The sequence below is a fragment of the Ochotona curzoniae genome, unplaced genomic scaffold (assembly GCF_017591425.1).
Source record: "Ochotona curzoniae isolate NIBS_2020 unplaced genomic scaffold, NIBS_Ocur_1.0 scaffold_4506, whole genome shotgun sequence".
Taxonomy (NCBI): Eukaryota; Metazoa; Chordata; class Mammalia; order Lagomorpha; family Ochotonidae; genus Ochotona; species Ochotona curzoniae.
In genome coordinates, this window is record NW_024467119.1 from 4086026 (window position 1) to 4102890 (window position 16865).

Sequence of the window (16865 nt, forward strand, 5' to 3'; positions counted from 1 at the left end):
CTGTATTATCAACCGATCATTTAGGTAACATTGGGGATTCACTTGTTTTCATTTGGAAAACAAAGTGATTTAACGAGAAGAATAAAGTCAACCAGTTCATGAGTGTTCACACGTTTCATCGCAAGCGTTGACGTGTTTGAGGACAGTTGGCAACTGAAGACTCAGCAACAACATGGCCTCATCCGGCAGATCTGTGCTTAAGTCAGTGCTCAGATGAGTAAGACAGGCTTTCTAACTCCCTGGCCCTGAGCTCTGTTTATCCTCACCATGAGACCCAGAACCAGGGGTTTACCCTGAAGAGATGAGGGGACAGACAAGGGTACTCCCAAGGGGCAGGTGAGAACAAGGGGTGGAGGATGCTAGGCCAGAACCAGGAGCAGGGCATGGTCCTCCGTGAGGACCCAGGGGGCCTGTCTCAGCTGGGACTCCCCACAGTGGCCCAGGCTGGGGGAGACTGTGAGGACCCAGGGGGCTTGTCTCAGCTGGGACTCCCCACAGTCGGCCAGGCTGGGGGATCCGTGAGGACCCAGTGGGCCAGGCTGGGGGAGACTCCGTGAGGACCCAGGGGGCCTGTCTCAGCTGGGACTCCCCACAGTCGGCCAGGCTGGGGCTGAGCATTCAGACCTCTTGCAGGCAGCTTGGGTCACTCTGAGCTGACCTGGGACAGCTGGAGAGGATCTTATGTCCGGTAACTCATCCCTTGGGTGCACCACAGGCTCCTTCAATTCTGTGTATTTAAGGGAATATTTGTCAGCTTCCTACATTTGAGGAAGTTTTAAATGAGAGAATTACAAGCAGTAGAGATCTGAATACATACACATTTACAACAATAGTTATTTTAGGTATAATTCTATGTCTGTTGTTACCAAATCATATACATGCCATGTAAATGAATACCATGCTTATTATAATGTGTAAGTACATATATGTTATTATAGAAATATATAAATTTATAGAAATTACATATATAATATACAATGTATACATTAATATTTTATACTATGTCTTATATTGCATATAGCTACAAGATACAATATGTATAAATAACTAATTTGTAACACTTATTACCAGTACATCATTTTTATATCATGTAGATATTTTTCTAATAAAATTATCCAAAATATGTATTAGGCAAGTTGTATCAGAGTGTCTGCTGGGCACGAATGGCTCAATGGGCATTTTAGAAATTTGGGTCTCAGAGCCGTCTTCGTGAGGCAGAATGCTGGGGAGTGGAGCCACTTGTCTCACCTTGCAGACCTGGCTCCTGTGGGCAGGTACCCTACTTCCACTGCTGTCTTCCACACAGCCTGAGCACTGACTCATCTCTGCAAGTGACCCGCAAACCAGCCCAAAGCCATAGCCGACTCAGCAGGAATGAATCTACCTTCTCCAGGACAAATGTTTGACATTGTTGTACACACGCGACAGGATGAGGGTGCAGAGCAGGGCCTGAATGAGGGACTCCGTCCCGTTCCGGAGAGGCCCGTGGAGGGGCTGGACCCAAGCAGGGAAAAGGCTCTCAGCAGTGAGCGATCCGTGCAGTTCTCATAGTGAACTTTTCAGCATGCAGACTGCAAGAAACGAATTTGTACTGTTTCAAAACCTCTTGCCTGCGCCCATGGGCCAACAGGGTGAGTGGGCTCTCTGGCCGAAATTGGTGCTTCAGGTCTTGGCAGACCCATTCGTTCTGTCTGATGACACATGGAGTGAGATAAACTTGGTATTGTTTTAATTCACTAATTTCCGTGGTGGTTTTCTACACAGCAGTAGGTGAACCTGCATTTTCCTGTCTGGTGGAGAAGTTGGACTTGTGCATTTTTTCTGTTTGTTTTGCTCTTCCATGATGCTGACGAAGAGACTGAATCTTTTCATTTTTGTTTCTAAAGTGTCACCAAGATCGCAGGATGATTGAGTGACATTTAATGCTGGAGGCTCCGACTGGGCAGTGAGTTATTGCTCGCCACTTTGTTAGTTCAGGTTTCCGCAGTGGGGATGCAGGGACCTTTGTGCGTCTTTAGCCCTCTGGCCTTCAGGGCACCTTCCCAGTATGTGGCTTGGGATTTTCACTGGAATGCAATGGGGAAGAAGTAAGTACTCTGTCCAGGATATGTTGCCACTAAAGCCAGGTAGAGTGGCCTTTGACACCCTTGGCCGCCAGTGTGGACTGGGCAGTGAGGCCGGTTGAGTTGGACTAGGCTACAACACCCATTGTCACGAACAAGAACTGAATGGGATGTGGGATAGACTGGACCGCTCTGCTGTACATACTGGCAAGCATGGAAACCAGGGCAGGCGATGGGCCTAGTGTGGATTACTGGGGGTCACTCCGACTAGGCTGTAATTCCTGTTGTTTTGCTTGATGGCTGAGTGTGTGGTGGGCAGGATTGGGCTGGACTAAAACCCCCTTTGGTTTGCACAGGAGACAGGGCTGGAGACAGAACTGACCCAGCAATTGCAACCATCAGCATGTACATAGGCTGGTTCGGGCTACAGACTGTGTTGGACCCTGTGTTGGCAAGCATACACAAGAATTAGGTCTGAGATCACCTCAAATAAGATTTCTTTGGGGATCCCCTCAACTGAACCACTGGAGTCAGAACTCCAACCATGGAGAGAATTACAGGTTCCATGGGCTGACCGTGGAGTGCATGTGTCAGAGCTGGAACTCCTCGATGTGTTAGAGCAGTGTCTTAGAACAGCATATCCAGATGCACGCGGAGAATATGGCAGCACATTGGAGCCTGCAGAGGACACCTGGTACCATGACAGAGGATGGAGGAGAGAACAAACTGACCAACTACCCCAGCCAAGTGTCGGCTGTGAATAACTGGGCAAACGGAGACTCTAAGGTGGAATGTGTCAGCCAGTGGATTCTGGAGGGATTTCCTTTTTTTTTTTTTTTGTCTGCATAAATGTGGCCATCTTCTCATCGCTTGGGACACACAGGGGAAAAAATCAGCCCATCATGAGAAATGGTACAGATGGTATATTTGGCATCAGCAGCCTGCATATATCAGAGATGCATTTATTTACATGGTTTTGTTTGCATTGTGACCATTTTTTAAAAGATTTATTTTATTTTTATTGGAAAGGCAGATATACAGAGAGGAGAAACAGAGAGGAAGATCTTCCGTCTGATGATTCACTCCCCAAGTGAGCGCAACGGCAGATGCTATGCCGATCCGAAGCCAGGAGCCTCTTCTGGGTCTCCCACACAGGTACAGGGTCCCAAAGCTTTGGGCCGACCTCGACTGCTTTCCCAGGCCACAGGCAGGGAGCTGGATGGGAAGCGGGGCTGCTGGGATTAGAACCGGCGCCCATATAGGATCCCGGGCGTGCAAGGCTAGGACCTTAACCACTTGCGCCACCGCGCCGGGCCCGCATTGTGACCATTTATCTGGGCCCTTGCTCACATTTAACCTTTTTTTTTTTTATGGGCACGACAGTTAGTTCCATATTGTTCCCTTAATATACCTGATGAAAAAGGGGGTTTTAAGGGAGAAGCCCCTCCCAGTCTCCCACCCACCCCAGGTCCCAGATGTGGAGCATGCTCTGAGGGTCTTGCTCAAGTGGTTTTGAGAGTTCAACGGTTATGAATTGCTGCCAATCTTACCACTCCAAGCACGATGAGGTTGTTGAAGAATCCACTGATTGACATAGTCCATCATAGAGTTTCCATTTGCCCAGTATTTTCATTGCCAACATACAGCTGAGGTGGTTGATTGACTTGTTCTGTCCTCTGTCTTTTGATGGTTAGGGTTCTGAGTCCGGAAGCTCGATTGAGGGGATCCCCAAAGAAACTTTGCCTCAGGTGTTCCCAGACCAGATTCTTGTATGTGCTAGCAAGCACAGGGCCCGGCACAGTCCATTGACCCAATCAGCTGGTGGTTGCAGTTGCTGGGTTGGTTCTGTTTCCATCCCTGTCTTCCACTGGAACCAATGGGTGTTTGCATTCCAGCCTGGTTCTGCCCAGCACATACTGGGCCCTCACTGCAGCCTAGTCGGAGCGACCCACAATAACCCCCACCAGGCCAGCCCCCTACCCTGCTTTGCCAGTATGTGTGGGCAGACCAGTTCTGTCTGTCTCACATCCCCTTCAGCTCTCATACATGTCAATGGGTTTTAAAACCTTGTTCCATCTAACTAGCTCAACTATCCAGCCTTCACGGATGTTGTTGGGTGTCTGTCTAGCCATCCCAGCCCCTGTTCTAGTTTTCGTGCCTCCCATGGGAGTGGTAACCCAAGATGGAGGAGCCCACTATTTCCCTTCCAGGCCACTTCCAATCCCAGATTACACACTCTCCAGGTGGTTCTGTGTTTTGACTTGACAGAACTAGCCCCCCCAAGAGCCAGCTTCTGCCAGCTGATGCTGTGGCTACACCCCAACAACCCTCACCCACTCTAATTGTAGATTGCACCAGTAGGAAAAATCAGCCCAGGCTGGTTTTTCCCTGATCTGGTCTGCATGAGGCGCACAGGTATTATAGCCCTGCCTAGTCTGGTCTGCCCCTATCCCAGTCCACGCTCTCCAGTGGGAGTAGCTGTCCAGCAAGGGAACCACCCCTTATTCCCCTGCCGGCTCTGCCCCCTCCCTTCCTGGCTCTCACGCATGCTGGTTGGGTGTTGCGGTCACATCTGGCACAGGCAATCTCACCTTGGCATTCCGTGTTGTGTACTGCTTTTGTTGCGACCAAACCTGGCTTGACCCACACTCTGTTCTGCTGTTTGGGTTTGCCAGTGGATGACGTGAACAGATTCAGCCTGGTTTGCCCCTGACCCATGCCAAATGCATGCCAGTGGGGCACTTTCCATGAACTCTTGGCCGTTTCCTTCCATGCTTATTGCGCTTACCTGCAGGGTCTGTGTCCTGCCAGAGGAGTTGCCCAGGCTCCTCCATCAGAACCCCTATTCTGGAGGGATTTCATTGTGCCTGGAGTGGTGAAATTGATAGCAATTTAGAGCTATTGAACTATCAAAACCAACTTGAGGAGGATTCTCGGAGCATGCCCCACACTGGGGATCCTGGGATGGCACTGGGTGGTCATCCTCCATCTCATGGTATGAAGGCAGTTGCAAGGTTGGGTGTGGCTTCTCCCCTTATTTCTCGCCTTCCCCCAGATATAGAAAGGAAAAGAGAGAATGTGGAATTGGTGGTCTCACCCACATTCCTGTAGCCCTTGACCATTCCTACTCTCATCAACTATGTAAAAATTATTTTAAAAAATAGAGTGGCCTTTGACTCACTTTGCTATCCCATGAGAAGAGTGCCAGTGAAGATCAAAAAAAGAAAAGTTGCAAAAGCATGAGGAGAATAGTAGGGTAACTTGTCCTTGAGTCCTTAAATCAGAGTCTCTGAGAAGCCAGAATTCCTCCTTCACATTCCGGCCAGGGGAGACAAAATGTTGTTTCTGCTGGTCATGATTAATTAAATTTAAATTCGAAACTCTAATAGGCAGGATAATTCTCCAAAATACCAAAGGCAAAGAATGTGATGCACAGACGTTGCCTTGCAGGGGAGGACACTGAAAGCAGGTTAGAGATGTGCTGGCTGTGGTGTAGCGGGCTAATCCCCGGGGATTGCTACACTCAGCCCTGTGTGAGAAACATTTGCTGGTGCTGCTTGCTGGGGAAGAAAGGACAGTGAGACAACGAGTCAGACTCGCGAAGCGGAGATTCAGAATGGAGATTCTGGAGGGTTTCTAGGTGATCATTGTCGGAAGGGAGGGTTACACTCCTCCCTGGGATTTTGAAGGTTCAGCAGGTCACACTGGGGCAGAACGTTGCTCCATGGTGGATTTCTCATTGAGGCCTGGGTTGTTGATGGGTGTACAGGAGAATACATGGAACTCCAGAGAAGCAAGTGCTCCTCTCATCCCTCGCATTCTGCTTGTGGCTGACAGCAGACTAAGGACGACCAAACACACAGAGAGAAGGAAAGGAGTGTGTTGAAGATTGTCGCAGCATTTCCGTATTACAGCAGCACGGATCACACATGAGCTGCTTCTCAGGCACTGAGAGGAGAAAGGAGATGGGGCCCGTGCACACCGTGGATGCTGCTCAGCCACTGAAATACTAAGTTCTGTCATTGAAGATCACTTGGATGGACAAGGGGATAAATGAAACAAGCCAGAAGCAGAAAGACAAAGATGACAGGATGTCATTCATCTGGGAAACCTAAAAAAGTTTATCATCAGAAGAGGGGAGCGCATCAGGGTTCCTAGAGGCTGGGGAGGATGGTGGTGAACAGTGGGTCCATAGTTGAGTACAGAAAAGAGGAGGAAATTATGTTGCATTTCACAGGAGTTTGGCCAAGGTCCATAATAACATTGTTTATTTCAAAAAGGATACATGTCGATTTTGAATATTTTGTGATTAACAAAGGTAAAAATTGGGACTAATAGATATGTTAATTATCCATATTTAAACTTTAGAAAGATGAGCACGTGCCACTCTTTACATTGTACCACATAAGTTTGTACAATTATTAAGTGTAGGTTAGAATAGTAATAGTTGCAGGTTTAAACTATCTACCAGACATTAAAAAATAGAAAGCCAGAATTTACTAACTATTGCCATAGGGGTCAAAATTTTGCTGTAAGGAAGGAGGTTGGACTCCAAGCCTTGAGGCGAAAAACAGAGTGGTTAGAGCGGGAGCTGACCTGTCACCAAGTTCAGTGGTGGACAGTGGGGAGATTATCTATAGGAGCTCATCTGGCTTTGCTAACCTGAAGTTTGTGAAGTGAGACTTCCATTGCCCACAGAGAGGACTGCTATGTTCCCTGTGTGGATGCCTCCACCACATACCCTGAGTCAGTGCGGGGAGTGGCCTCAGGTCAGAATAGACTGGGATTGGATCTCTGCTCCATTTACCTGGGTAGGAGCAGGTGTTGAAGCTGTGGGTGTCACGGAGTGTTAGAAAAAGGAATGAACAGATAGAGGGTTCAGGACGGAGGTGTTTCATGTGGGTGCCGGGATTGGGGTGGCATGGAGGTGTAGCAGCATGTGAGAGCTGTTCTTGCTACAGGGAAAGCTGTGTCTCTATGGCCCCGAGCGTAGACTCACTTACTCCGGCACTTCAGGATGTGCACGAGGGAACAGGTTCCCAACTGCTGTGTTCAACTAGGAGAGCATGCCATGATGTGCTGTGGATGACTGGTGATATGCCTTCTGTGTCTGAACATCCAGTCTTTACTAGACATGTGCACTTAACATGGACACAGAGCTTATCCCTGTGTGGTGCTCTGTGTCTTTGTTTCTACTCATGTTTAGGAGACTCGTGTTTTCTCTAATCGATCTAATGACCCAGTGGAGTGGAAGACCCCAGAGCTGAAGAGGCACCTGATGAATCCCAGTCTTCTGAAAGGAACACAGCTCTTTGGGTTAGAGTGTTGTGGTTGTTTCTGAGCAAAAGCCGAGCAGCATTATTTGCTTTTAGACATTTAAGTGTGGGGGGAGTAGAGGGAGGTGGTGGATTTCATCTGAGTGAAGGCAGGAAGCAAGAGAAAAACAAAACAAAACAAAAAACAAACAAAAAAAAGCAGAGATCAGCAGAGATTAGAACCATGATCTGAGCTTTCTCATTAGTTTCTGCCAAAAATCAGAGTTTGCCTCAGTTCAGCTTAGACATTTTAGCTGGAGTTTTCTTTAAGAGTTTAAGGTGTGAGACTTTGACTTGCATGATGCGAGACTAAGATTTACATGAAATCAAAGGAGCACAGACACAGAACAGTCACTGCCAGGTTTGTATTTGGAGTCTGAAGGGCAAGGACATGGAGCATCCTCAGCGGCAGCAACGCACTGTACTGAGTACGCAATGCCCAAAGCGAGATTCACCTGGTAAGCACCAGAATCTTCTGCAACGGCAGGATGCACCTTCCTTTCTGCCTGTGGATACAAGGGACGCATCAGGCAATGAGCATTGTGGTCAGAGAGAGTAGCAAGGGGCAGGCAAGGTGCACATGCTACCTGTGGGTTGAGTGTGTCTGTGAAATCACATGGGCAGTTCAGCCAATAGGAATAAACGCACTGTGACTGCTGGTCACGCAGCACCTGAGACCCACTCTCAGTGTCCCCACTTCTAAATGCCCTGTCCCCGTTATAAGCGCTCACCTGAGCACAGCTTGCTCTGGTCTCATAGTTCTAAACCTCCTCTCACAGTTCAGTATTTTCTTTACAATAAATGCTACACTTTGAGATACAGAAAAGCCAGTGAATGTGCCTGTCTTTGTTTCCAACCTGGAGAATTCACAAGTACTCTACATCACAATGCCTGCAACAAGTCTCAGTTTTGTTTGTTGTTCACTGTGTAGTCTATATAGATGGGAACATCCCAGAACAGGGAGACGAAAGAAAACCACCTCAGTTGCTCTCAGCCGATTCCAGAGCCCGTGTCCTGTTTTATTCCCAGAGCCTCTGCCACTCCAGTGTGTGAGATCTCTCACCTAAAGGTTGCAGAGCAGTCCTTTCTTCCTCTGTCATGTGCACTCCTGCCTCCTGGTCCCTTGCCTCTGGCAGCTGCCTGTCCACAGCCTCATCAGCTCTGACAGGGAGGAGCTCAGCATGGGCCTGGAGGGCCACCAGGAGAATGGCAGCCAGGAGAGTGAGGGTCCTCATGGCTGGAAGTCACCTGCAGGATGGGAGAGCAAGATTCCATGGTGTGGGTAGTAAATTATTAGGAACAGCTGATATTTGCAAACTGTGTATGTGGTGAAAAATCCCATGACAAAAGCAGAAATAGCTCAACAGCTGCATAGCAGAAGCATGCAACCTCACAGGAAAGCTCACAAAGGTTTGAACAGTGTTTTGCAAATTCAAAGCTGGTTCGGAGAAGCAGCTATTTTCTTCCCTGGAGAGGACAAACGATGTACGTATGTTTGGACAAAGTTCTTCAGTGACTTTACTTTCTCTCTTGGCAGCTGCGGTGTGAAGCAGCCCTCAGGGCCCCAGAAGCAGGAGCCAGCAGAGGCTCCATCGGCATGGGTTGTGATGGTAGAAGGTTCCCCTGGAGTGGTCCTGGAGAGGCTGGGCTGCAATGACACATCCAGAGAAGGAGGGAGAAGCAAGAGCTTTCCGGTACTTACCGATCCTCAGCATGTGCAGGATGATCAGATGGGAGCTGTGGGTGCCCTGAGAGGAGTGACCTGGAGGAAGAGCCACTGCTGAAATGCAGCCCAGAACTTCTCCTATTTAAGGATCCCCTGGCATGAGATGTCTTCACTTTTCCTAAGAGGAAATTCAAACGACTCTGGGAAAAAGGATTTTGGGTAGATTTTTGTGAAACTGGAGTTGTGCAGTGCTTGACAGAATTCTTTGGATTTGCCTTGCTCAGCCTTGTCGAATCCCTGTTGGCAACCACTTGTGCCTTCACTACTTCCAGCATGAGTGACCTGTGATGCTTAGGCCTTGGCATTTGCTGAATCTCATGGACAAATTTGTTAAGTCCGTTGGGAACCCTGCACTACACTCTAAATTATATCCCTTGTGAAGGAGACATAACTGAAAGTGCTGGGGCACACCCATCATTTGTAGTCCAGTTCTCCATAACCTCCTCAGGACTTTGGATCTAGTCATGCAGGTAAACGAATTCCACCGTGTGGAGTGGTGATGTTGAAGCAAATCTGGGCAGGTTGTTACCTCTCTCTCATATGTAGCTACACAACACTGAGTTTGCTGGACAGTCCCTGAGTTATTATTGTATAAACAGCATGGAACAAGCGAATCTTTCCTTGGGAGCCATTTTATGGGATGTGGCTGAAAGATTTTCTGGCACTATTTGTGCCAAGACCCATGAGTTTGCTGCAAGATAATTTATGTCTACTCAGGGAACAGCCAAGGCAAGGGCCCACAGACTTGGTAACGAAACCAAGAGTAGCCAGAATGATGCATATCCAGAATTATTGGGTAAACACATGCACTATGCACAGGCGTCACCTCAGGAGGTGCCCTTGGGTCATTGGGTAAACACACGTGCCATGAAAAGGCATTACCTCAGGAGGTGCCCTTGGGTCATTGGGTAAACACATGTGCCATGAAAAGGCATTACCTCAGGAGGTGCCCTTGGGTCATTGGGTGAACACATGCGCCATGCACAGGCGTCATCTCAGGAGGTACCCTTGGGTCATCTGGCAAAGAAGTCCTGCTGCAACCAGTGTGCTTTCAGAGTGTGCTGTAGTTCCATATTCTTCCTTCTCATGGTGAGGTGTGTCATAGGTTTGAAAAAAACAGCAGATAGTGGGTCAGTCAAAAGGCAACGACACTAAGAGTGCCAGCCTACCCATTGATATGGGCATGAGAACGCTCTCACTGAAGCACAGAGCCTCAGGTTGGCTGTGATGGATGTTTTGGAAGTTATGAGGTATCAGTCTGTGATGGATTGGGAGCAGCCGAGTGAGAACAAGTGCCCCGCACAACCTGGGGAGCACGTGGTCATCTCCCTGCGTGTCACAGTGGTAGCTCTGCCAAACCTGTGGGTAGGCTCTCACTTTGGGGCTGTAAAAGTTCCTGTTATGTGGAAGACTCAGCGGCTCAGCATTCAATGTTTTGGCATGATCTTAGGCAAGCATAGTAGCATTTTTTTGGTATTTGAGGGGAATTGGGATCTAGGTGTTTGTGTTAGGCTAAGGTACTTGCTAATCACCTGTAGAGACCGGTGGATGCGTGAATCGTGAGCAGTTGAAGGTAAATGAACATGGGGAGACCCCATGGTTGACGTAACTCTCAGTGGGCAATTTAAATTTAACTGCTACAGTCTTCACCCAGCATATACTGCATCCATAGGCATTTCTCTACCAGGCAGAAGAAAGGGACTCTTTGGGGAAGTAAGTTGACACATTCCTACAACTTTCAGGAAAGCTTCACCATCTGATTTTTCCTTTGGTGTCCTCGCAGTTAGGTTAGAGGTGATTGGGCTACAATTAAGGCCAACAGGGGTCTCAGGAAAGTACACATCTCTGGGTTCATCTGCAAGGGACAGAAAGAGCATGAAGTAAGGGAGGCCTTGGTTCTTATTATTCATTTACAGAAGAGAAATAAGGGCCCTAAGACCCTAGATAATGTCTCCAAGGCAAGGAGCCAATCTGAGACCCTAAGTTAAAGTTTGTCTCAAGTTCTTCTTCACCAGAAACTGTAGCTCTGGCCTGATGCAAGTGCTCATGTAACCACTGCAGAACAAAGTCTGTAGCCTCTCTGAAGAATTTGTTCTCATTATTCTTTTGTTCTTGTCTGTTTCCAGGCTTGGATTGTGTCAACTAGGAGAATGGCAGTAACAGAGGTGAGAATCCTCATGGATGGGAGTCCCCAGGAGGCTGGGAGAGTGGGAGCTGTATTCATGGGTCTGAGAGGGGTGCCTCATGGAGGATGCACTTGTCTGTGAGTTTGGCCTGGGATTCCTCAGTGGCTGCTAAGGCCAGGATGACTTGAAACCTCTTTATGATTCTGGACCAGGAAGAGGTAGGGCTCACAGAGAGGCCTGGAGTAAGAGTGAGGTTAAGGACCAGAAGCCTTGGGCTTGATATTTGGAGCAGACAGGATATAGATTAAAGTATGGTTATGTGGTGGATCTGGAGCAAAGAGAAGGGAGAGTTACTGTCCCCAAGAATTCAGATAGTTTTGTAGGTGAGCTGGAAGTCATGTGAGATCACATCCATGTCCAAAACAACTTATCAAAGGATTCAGTTACCCCGGGCTCCACTGATGCCGGCACTGGGAGAAGGACGTCCCACCCCTCGTAGCCATGGAGACATCAGTTTCCCCACTCCCAGTTTATTGTCTATGTAACACCAAAAACTTTTTGGTTTCTTTCTATATATGTATTAAAATACTGGGTTTCTTGGAACACTGGACCTGAATCCCAGACCTGAAGCAACTGGGTACAGAGAGTGTGAAGGCTAACGGGATGCTGATTGCTCTGGAAAGCCTTGCACCCTTGCACCTGGGGCATGTCCACACTGTGGAGACGATGTGCTGTGAACACTCTGCATATCCCCAATCCACCCTGTTGGGTTCCGTGTGGTGCTCTGTCCTTCCCCCAAACGCTGCTTAGAAGATGTTGTCCTGCTGCATCTGTAGCTCCAAGGGAAAGAAACCTAGCTTCAACCCTCCTGCCCTCTGTCCAGGCAGGCTCCACCCCAACTCCTCCTAAGTCTCTTTTATTGAAGATTTATGTTTGTTTGAAAGGCAGATTTGCAGAGAGAAGGAGAACCAGAAAGAAAGGTTTTCCTTCTACTGTCTCACATCCCAAGTGGCCACAATGGCCGGAAATGAGTCAATCCAAAGCAGGAGTCAGCATCTTCTTCCATGTCTCCTACACTGGAGCTAAGTCCCAGAGCTTTGAGTCATCCTCTACTCCTTTTCCAGGTCAAAAGCAGGGAGCTGGGTGGGGAGTGAAGCAGCCTGGGCAAGACCCGACACCTGACACATGCAAGGTGAGGATTTAGCCACTGAGCAATTGCACCAGCACCCACTCACTCTTTCATCCCCAGTCATTCCATCCCTCCTAAAATAAAGTGTTCTCCACATTGAGAAGAATGAGTCCTGGAGTTTTGATATCAACATGGAGAAAAACCCGGGAGCCCAGAACTATTTTTTTTTTCACGTTCTTATTGCGATTGTTGGCAGAGTTTGAACGTCGAAAAGGCTAAGATTTGTTATTGTGAAAACATTGCACCAGACATTTCTCTAAAAGCAGGAAAGACTTTACAGCAATGGCCATGGGGGTTGGGATATCGCAAGGGAGAGGAGTTGAACTGAAATCCCTGGAGAATTTCTAAGCTTTGGACCCGTTGTTGGGAAAGTCGTCAGGCGTTAGTGGGAAGGTTGCAAAGGTGATTACACCATCAGTGTTCCCTAATTTGCACCTAACTGAAGTGAGACTCGGAACTCCCCACACAGACAGGGCTGCTGTGTCTGTGGGCAATTACTCCTTCAAGGGTGGCTCCTTGTGACTTTCTTCATCTGCCTGGTTTAGCACATGAGTGACTGATTTAAGGTAGAAGATGTCTGGTGGGTGTTCAGAAGCTAGACACTATGTATCCCACTGATGACATTGTGTCGTATGGGAAGTGGGGCAGCTGCTCTGGTCAGTGTAGCCTCTTACACATCCCCCTCTGTCTGTCCTTGGATTTGCAGCTGTCACTGCCCAGGCTGGACTGTACTAACCACAGCAAGTGTGATGTGCACAGTGTCTCTTCATCCACACAGCAGACAGGGATGCCCATCACTTCATTGGTCCCCTTCCCTTTATGTGACAGCAGATTCTGAACACATTACATCTGCTTGAATTGATTTCACCCAGTGTCAACACATCAGTTTTTACAACTAGCCTGACATTAGATTTCCCTTCCATTATTCCACACTTCCTAGTATTCTTCCCCAGACTTCTTTTATTCTACTGAAGTTTTCATAATCTTTTAAGTTTAGAAATCCATAAAATGTTCTTGCTATGTGAAACCTAATTTTTTTTACTTTGTTCTAATTCCTGATTCTTTTTTGAAATATTTTTTTGTGATTAGAAAATATATTTATTTATTTTATTTTTATTGATGATTACCTGGTTGACCAGGGTGGGATGGACTGAGGGTTAGGGAAAAGTGGATGAAATTCTTGTTTCCAAATTTTTGATTTCTTCTTGTCTCTGGGGGAAGAGCAGAAGCCACACCAGCCTCCTAAATGTCCCAGTATCCAGAGATGGAGAACTGCCACCCTCCTAAATGTCCCAGTATCCAGGGATGGAGAACCGCCACCCAATATCAACACAGGGTCCTGTAGTGCATATTCTGAGGGTTCTGACCAAGTGGTTTGGATAGTTCTAAAATGCTGTCGATTTTGCCAGTCCAAGGATGAGGCAGCCCTCCCAGTGACCATTGGCTGACGCAGTCGACCTCAAGTCTATATTCACCCAAATTTTTGCTGTCATCATTTGCTGGAGTAGTTGTCCAATCTGCTCTGTTTTCTTCTGGGATAGTACCAAATGGGCTGTCTTCTTCTCCAGGTGCATCTGGGTCTGTGTCCACTATTCTGCCTTTTTCACTCGTGGGCAGGTCCAAGGATCAGTACCAGGCGGCCTGAGCCCTACTGGTTTCCCCAGCCCTCAGGCTCACGAACCTGGCACTCATCTCACACGTGGGCATCTGGACCCAGGCCAGGCAACCCAAGCCCTGCTAGTTGTCCCATCGTGGGGCTCATGAACATAGCACCCACCTTGTAGGTGGGCCCCAGGACCCAGGCCAGGTGACACAAGTTCTGGTGGATCCCACACCCCAGGTCTAATGAAGCTGGCACCCACCTCACAGGCAAGTTCCAGGATCCAGACCAGGCGACCCGAGCCCTGTCAGATCCCCTGTCCCTGGGGCTCATGAACCCAGCACTCACTGACCCCAGACTGCCATGGCTTGTTTTACCTCAGCATCCACTATCGCAATTCGCAACCTGGTTCAGTCCAGCTTCTGCAGCCTATCCCAGTATAGCCAGAACCCTAACCCATCCCCAGTATGAACTGGCTGGTGTAATGACCTGATCTGGCCCCTCCTGCACCCTGTTCTGGTTCTCAGATCTACCAGTGGATGTTATGAACTGGCCCAGCCTGGTCTGTCCCCAGACATGAATCACACATATACCTGCGGGTACTGTAACCTGGTATGGTCAGGGCTGTTCTTTGACTTGGTTCTTGCATTCGCCTACATTGGCTGCATCCCTACAAAGGAGCTCCCTAAGATCCTCTGTCAGGTTTCTTCCCAGTGGCAGACTTCTCACACACCAGTGGGTCTTGGCCCAGGTTGCTTTGTCCACCTTTGCCCTGGCAGGAACAGTGGCCTTACTCAAGAAGCCCACGCCCCTTCTAGTTCTTACTGTTAGGTATTACAGTCTACCCATATCTGGCCTGTGCTCAGACACAGCTTTTACGGGGTTCAGTGTGAGTCAAGACCTAGCCCAGCTCTTCTACATCCACCTTTGCTTATGAGTACCAGTAGGTATTGAAGTGTAGTCCAGTCTGCCACTCCCCCAACCCAGTCCATACCCATGCTGAGGGAGGCTATAGCTGTGTCCAGCCCAGCCTTCTGCCTTCATTCTAGCTCTCATGCTCAACAGTGGGTATCCCAACCCAGCTGGGGTGTCCCCTTAGCTCCCCAGCCAGGCCTGTTCCCATCCATAGTTCTTGGGCATGCCAATGGAGACTGCAGTTCCACAGGACCACTCCAACTCTTAAGCTAACAAGTGGGACTTGTATTTTCACAGGGTTTAACCCACAAATTCCCCCACAGAATCTATCCCCAGACCTGGTCTCTTGTGTTTTGGTTAATGTCATGGCTTTGCCTAATGCAACCCATCCCCTGTTCTGATACTCAGTCAGGTCCTTGGATCTAGCCCTTCCAGACTGGCCCCAGCCCTAGCAATCATGTAGGTTGGCATGTGGTGGTCAGCAACATTCCATGCTAACAAGCCCATCTCAGGATTATCATGTGGGCTGGGGCACTGGTTTGACCCATAAAGATCTTCTGGTCTCTTACTTCCAAACCACCAGGTCTCAGTCCCCTAGCTTATCTGCAAGTGCAGCGGCCATGTAGTTGGGATTCCCTCAGACGTCATACCTTCACTACACATATGGTGGCCATATCCATGGATGTCTCTAGGCAGTAATTTGTCACCCCCAAGTCCTTAGAGCTTACCACAGCAGGTAGGCTTTACCAGGCACCATTGGCACTCAGGCTTGAGCCAAGACGATGCCAACCACCTTTAAGGAACCAACGCTGTGAGTTCCTGGCTTGGGAGCTAGGCTGTGTCCTTCCCTTCCATCCCCACCAGGCAAAAGCAGCTGGTGGGGTGGCAAATTATGTTCAGGTGAATAGCCAGAGCCAAACTGGAACCAGCCACCTTTAAGCAGCCGACATTGTGAGTTCTAAGCTCAGGAGCTAGGTTGTACCTTCCCACTAGCCAAAAGTGGCCAGTGGGGTGACAAAAGTGGCCTGTTTGGGTACCCAGCCAGAGCCAAGATGATTTCAGCTGTCTTTAAGCAGCCAATGCTGTGAGTTCCCGGCTCAGAAGCTAGGCTGTATCCCTCCCACCAGCCGAAAGTAGCCAGTGGGATGGCAAGTCCCATTCAGGCATCTGCCAGAGCTAAGATGGCTCCAGCCACCTTTAAGCAGCTGATGCTGTGAATTCCCAGCTTGGGAGCTAGGTTTTGCTCCAACACCAGCCACAAATAGCTGGTGTGATGACATTTCTTTACATCCTTTTTCCAAATTTATCTTATACATCTTCATTTCAAGGGATTTAAATCTACTGCTTAGAGATATGTTGTCACATTCTCTGGAAAAATGGACTGATTGAACTCCAGGTCTGATTTACTCTACTTGGCGAAGCAATAATAATGTATTTTTCCCTCATGTTAGCCCCTACATGTCTTGGGCAGTTGTCCAGGGCCTGGTGTACAATGATCAACAAAATGAGAGCATTACATTGTAGAGAAGGGAGACAAATGTCACAGCAAGCATACAAACAATATGCACAGATTGCGAGAGGATTTGATTTTGTCTAGGGTAAAACAAAGAAGAGAAAGGAAATAGAATACACCATGAATGTGCTGTGCGTTGACCAATTCTAGCCTAAAAATGAGTCAGACATACTCTTAAAAGCTGGGGAGTCTTTATGCATGGCCAGGGGATGTCTCTTAGCACTGCAAGTGGAAGAGTGGAACAGCCCCATATAACCACTGTCAGTAATTTTTAAGTTCAACTGGCATGGAAAACTATCCAATGAACTAAGTTAACATTGGTGTGGGTACAAAAGACTATCCAATCGACTAGGGTAACATTGGGGTGATGTGACATAGGGGGAGCTGCCAGCAATTCTTATCATCCCAAGGTTTTTCC